This window comes from Orcinus orca, chromosome 12 (assembly GCF_937001465.1).
Source record: "Orcinus orca chromosome 12, mOrcOrc1.1, whole genome shotgun sequence".
Classification (NCBI taxonomy): Eukaryota; Metazoa; Chordata; class Mammalia; order Artiodactyla; family Delphinidae; genus Orcinus; species Orcinus orca.
In genome coordinates, this window is record NC_064570.1 from 14,122,602 (window position 1) to 14,128,628 (window position 6,027).

At 40.8% G+C, this 6,027-nt stretch overlaps 1 pseudogene; it reads right to left on the reverse strand.

Annotated features, from left to right (window-relative positions):
- Nucleotides 1–2,111: 2,111 nt before the first annotated feature.
- On the reverse strand, nt 2,112–2,713 carry LOC101280613 (ubiquitin-conjugating enzyme E2 E1-like; annotated as a pseudogene).
- Between the last annotated feature and the right edge of the window lie 3,314 nt (nt 2,714–6,027).

Below are 6,027 nucleotides of genomic sequence, written 5' to 3' on the forward strand. Positions count from 1 at the left end.
ACAACCACTGTGGAAAACAGTATGGAGGTTGCTTAAAAAACTAAAAATAGAACTACCATATGACCCAGCAATCCCACTACTGGGCACATACCCTGAGAAAACCATAATTCAAAAAGAGACATGTACCACAATGTTCATTGCAGCACTATTAACAATAGCCAGGACATGGAACCAACCAAAATGTCCATCGACAGATGAATGGATAAAGAAGATGTGGTGGGCTTCCCTGGTGGCACAGTGGTTGAGAGTCCGCCTGCCAATGCAGGGGACACGGGTTCATGCCCTGGTCTGGGAAGATCCCACATGCTGCGGAGCGGCTAGGCCCATGAGCCATGGCCGCTGAGCCTGTGCGTCCGGAGCCTGTGCTCCGCAACGGGAGAGGCCACAACAGTGCAAGGCCCGCGTACTCCAAACAACAACAACAACAACGAAAAAGATGTGGCACATATATACAATGGAATATTACTCAGCCATAAAAAGAAATGAAATTGAGCTATTTGTAGTGAGGCGGATGGACATAGAGTCTGTCATACAGAGTGAAGTAAGTCAGAAAGAGAAAACAAATACCATACGCTAATGCATATACATGGAATCTTAAAAAAACAATGGTACTGATGAACCTAGTTGCAGGGCAGGAATAAAGAGGTAGACATAGAAAATGGACTTGAGGACATGGGGTGGGACGGTGAAGCTGGGGCAAAGTGAGAGTAGCATTGACATATATACACTACCGAATGTAACATAGTTGACTGGTGGGAAGCAGCGGCATAGCACAGGGAGATCAGCTTGGTGCTTTGTTATGACCTAGAGGGGTGGGATAGGGAGGGTGGGAGGGAGGCTCAGGAGGGAGGGGATGTGGGGACATGTGTATGCATATGGCTGATTCTCTTTGTTGTGCAACAGAAACTAACACAGTATCGTGAAGCAATTATACTCCAATAAAGATCTATTTAAAAAAAAAAGAGGCTTAACAATATTTTTATTTTGAAATAATTTCAGATTTTAAATGAAATTTTGCAAAAATAGGACAAAATATTCCCACATATGTTTTACCTATATTCCCCAAATGTTAACAATTTATCACACTTACTTTTTCATTCTATCATTCTTACTATCATTCTATCTATCTACTTATCTACCTATTTATTCTTTTTTCCTGAGACATTTGAGAGTAAGTTGCCAACATCAGGATGTACGTCCTCAAAACAGGTTATTTTATTTTACTTAACCACAGTACTCTGATCAAAATCAGTAAGTTCATACGGATACGATACTGTTGTCTAACCTATAGACCTTATTCAGATTTTATCAATTGTTTTACAAATGCCCACTTTCTGATTCAATATCCAATGCAAAATCACCCTTGCATTAGTTGTCATGTGTCTTTAGCCTCTTTTAATCTGGAACAGTTCACGATCTTGACAATTTTGAAGAGTTCCAGCCAGCTACTTTGTAGACTATCTCTCAATCTGGGTTTTTCTTTTTTTGTTTTGTTTTGTTTTAATATTGTTTATTAGCACAGTAACAAATGCAGACTTCAGTAGTCCTCAACATAGAACCAATCCACTGAACAACTCCTATTCCATGCCTTACAGTTAACAGCTTAAGGTATTTTACTACAGGTTTTCACAAGTTCTGATGCAAACCTCTATCTTTTCATAAGAAAGTAGATTGGCATATAAAATAAAATACATAACTACTCATTTCCTATATGGTGTCATATAGCCATGTGTCCATTTTATATATATGAGATGACAGTCTCTAAAAGCTGTTAAATATCAATGTTCCCTTCCAAGAAGGGAAAACAAATTCCAATTTTTTTAAACAAAAAACTGTATATAGTCTTGCAAGGACTTGACATAAATGGCCACGTGTGTAACCTGTACAAATTAAGCTGTTTCAAGTTACAGACTACAAGCAACTGAACCCAAATGTCTATTCTTCTCTGTATTGCATTTCAGCTAATATTGCAGAACTAATGACAGTTTTAAACGTTGCTATTGCCAATTCTGTCTATTGTAGCAAGATACCTTAAGTTACAACAAAATCTTAGGAAATAAGACTGAATAATATCTGTTATAGAAATACCCTACCCTTTATCAACTCCCACCCTCCCCTACCCCATCAAAATCATAAGCAGCTCTCTCTGTGACAGACAAATAATGTAAAGAATTGTGAAAATCCATTTTATGTAGCGTACCCCTTGGTCCACTGTCTGGCCATTCTGTCGTGTTCTGCTCTGTTGGTCATATACTGAGTGGCAATACTTCCCACCAAGGGGTCGGCAGGATTACAGTCTGTAAGAAGAGAAGATAGAAAGAAGGACTTTAGATATGGTTAGTGCTGGACTCCAGTTATCTTTCAATATGTCCAAGCAAATAACTTCTTGACTTAATACTACAAGTGATAGATTCTTGTCCGAAATGCAATCTTTGGAGGCTTGAAGGGATATTCTGGGGTAAAAGTGATATCAAGGAAGAATACACCACCCTCATACACGGACCCTGGAGGCCGTAGGATGGTTGATCTCCATTCCTAGCTGTTATCGCCTTTGGGACCAGCACTGCAGTTGGGTGGGGGGTCTAAAGTGATGTCCGCCAGCTGCTTCTGAATCCTCTTGGCGCTCGTGGAGAGGGGTTTGGAGTTTTTGCTCATGCTGACTTTACTCTCCTTCTTCTTGGGGGTGTTTGTTTCTCGGTTTGCTGGTTGGAGGACGAAAATGGGGAGGAGCTGGTTCTGGCCCTCAAATTTTCATCCGCAGAGTGACCCCCGCCCACCCCCACCCAGCAAACAGCCCCTCTCTTCGTGTCTGGCTGCTTCGCTGCGGCTGAGCCTGGCCACTCGAGTCTCTCTCTCGCTGGGAGAGAAGTGGAAGTGCAGCAACAGCAACTACTAAACAGGCAGTGGCTTCCCCCAGCCACACACGGGGGCACACCCCGCTCCTCCCCCCCCGCCCCTCCCACACCGGCCCCGTCCCACCCACGCGGGCTCCCCGCCCCCTGGACACCTCCAGGGAGAGGGGCGCGAGCAGCGCTCGGGGAACCCCGGGAAGCCCGGCCCCCTCCGGACCCGGGACGCTGGGCCCAGGGGGCGAGGGCTGTGAATTTTCTCTCAAGAGGTCTGGGGACCGCCCTGGGTTTTTCTGATGTTTCCTTTGACTAAATTCAGGTTATGCATTTTGGGTGGGAATCACAGAAATGTTCCTGCTTTGTGCGTCACCTGTGCCAGTTTGTCTCATTACTGATGACATCACCTTTGATTACTTGGATAAGGTGCTGTCTGGCTAGATCTCTTCCTCTCCATAAAGTTAGTATTTTCCCTTCCCAATTAAAAAGTATCTGTGTGGCAGTACTACAAAGCTATAAAGAATATTCTGTTTCTCATCATATTTTTCCTTCTTAGTTTTAGCATCCATTGATAATTCTTGCTTGAAACAATTATTGCTCCATGCTCTCCACATCCTACCTCCTTCCTGCACACACAGCTGAAATACAGTTCCTAGCCCTCTTCCTCAGAGGGACAATACAACTTGTTCTAGCCCATAAACTCTGACTGCAGGTGGTGTATGTCCCTTCCTGGTTTGGCCCCCAAATGTCTCATATTATCCTACAAGGTCTTTGTCAGTCGATCGCATGCATAAGATCTAGTAAAGGACTCCAAGAAGTCTTTGGTAATTGTGGAGCCACTAGAACCTGAAATCTAAGCCATTAAGGGAGTCCTGTGAGCTTGGAAGGGGGAAATGTGTTTTCATGAATTTTAACTGGACCTTAGCATTCCCTGTATTTACGAATGTAGTCAGTGGTTACAACAGTGTTAGCAAAATGTGCCTTTGTCTCCCATAGAAATCACAGATACTTCATATCACATTACACTTGATGCAGATATCTTGAAATATATTTACCTGGCACTATTTTTTAATTAACTTTGAATTTTGGTTACTAGCTCTTTTTTTTTTCTCTTCCACATTTACAAACACTATTCTTAGAGGAGGCCCATAGGCATCACCAGACTGCTAAAGGGCTCCAAGACATAAAATAGGGTAAGTTGGATGGAGCTGATCCCTGAGTCCCCACTTGGTGGGGAGCCATCAGGAAAGCAGGTGGGGAGTATTTGCACTAGAATTTGTGTGTGAGAGAGAAATAAGCCACTGAGATTTATGATGTTATTTGTTCAGCAATTATCCTGTTCAGACTAACAGAAAGAATGAAGTCACAAATTTGGAAATTAACATTCGTGGGAAGATAGTTGAAGCCATGGGATCGGACGTGATAATTGAAGAAGGAGAAAGAAAAAGAAGCCAAGTGCTGAACTTTGGGTAAATATTACATTTTGAAAAAGAAAACAAAAAAAACTGTTAAGGAAGCAGACAGAATAGAAGAAATGCAATAGTAGAAAGACAACCAGAAATATATGGGGCAAGAAATTACAGAAATGACACCATGTTTTAATTCCTCAGATGTCTTCATATAGAAAGTCCTTATATGTGGTCTCTGCTAAAAAGATAAGAAACGAAAACATTTGGGGTAGGTTTTCTGAAATATACCTAGAAATTTGCTAAATGACAGGTATAGTACTTCTCCAAGTCTAGTTTCTTTAGCTATAAGAAAATTGCTCTTCAGATTAGAAGAGGTAATAAAAGCAAACACATGCAAAAGAAGCTTGTATAGCTTCTGATGTGTATCTGTCCTAAATAAAATTGTCTCTTTCTCTCCTCAAACCTTCTCCTCTACCATTTCACAGACTATCCCAGAATTTAAGAAGTAAAGAGTACATTAAGCATTCTGAGTCAAAAGCATTGGTATTAGACTTATTATACTAGTTACACTATGAATATTCTACCTATAAAACTAAAATAAGCAAAATCATGATTAGAATTCAGCCAGCACCTTGAGATTCTATTTGGGAGACAGACTGAGTGATAATTACAGAAAAGAGAGGCTGTGATTTTAAAATGCCACCCAAAGAGTATCAAGAAAACACACCACAATTTGATGGGGTTTTGTACCAGGGGGTCCTCACGAGCTACACAAAAATGCACATCGGGGTACTGGCACAAAAACAGAAATATAGATCAATGGAACAGGATAGAAAGCCCAGAGATAAACCCACGCACATATGGTCACCTTATCTTTGATAAAGGAGGCAAGAATATACAGTGGAGAAAAGACAGTCTCTTCAATAAGAAGTGCTGGGAAAACTGGACAGCTACATGTAAAAGAATGAAATTAGAGCACTCCCTAACACCATACACAAAAATAAACTCAAAATGGATTAAAGACCTAAATATAAGGCCAGACACTATAAAACTCTTAGAGGAAAACATAGGCAGACCACTCTATGACATAAATCACAGCAAGATCCTTTTTGACCCACCTCCTAGGGAAATGGAAATAAAAACAAAAATAAACAAATGGGACCTAATGAAACTTAAAACCTTTTGCATAGCAAAGGAAACCATAAACAAGACAAAAAGACAACCCTGAAAATGGAGAAAATATTTGCAAATGAAGCAACTGACAAAGGATTAATCTCCAAAATATACAAGCAGCTCATGCAGCTCCATATCAAAAAAACAAACGACCCAATCCAAAAATTTAGGCAGAAGACCTAAATAGACATTTCTCCAAAGAAGATATACAGATGGGCAACAAACACATGAAAGAATGCTCAACACCATTAATCATTGGAGAAATGCAAATCAAAACTACAATGAGATATCATCTCACACCGGTCAGAATGGCCATCATCAAAAAATCTAGAAAAAATAAATGCTGGAGAGGATGTCGAGAAAAGGGAACACTCTTGCACTGCTGGTGGGAATGTAAATTGATGCAGCCACTATGGAGAACAGTATGGAGGTTCCTTAAAAAACTACAAATAGAACTACCATACAACACAGCAATCCCACTACTGGGCATATACCCTGAGAAAACCATAATTCAAAAAGAGTCATGTACCAAAATGTTCATTGCAGCTCTATTTACAATAGCCAGGAGATGAAAGCAACCTAAGTGTCCATCATCAGAT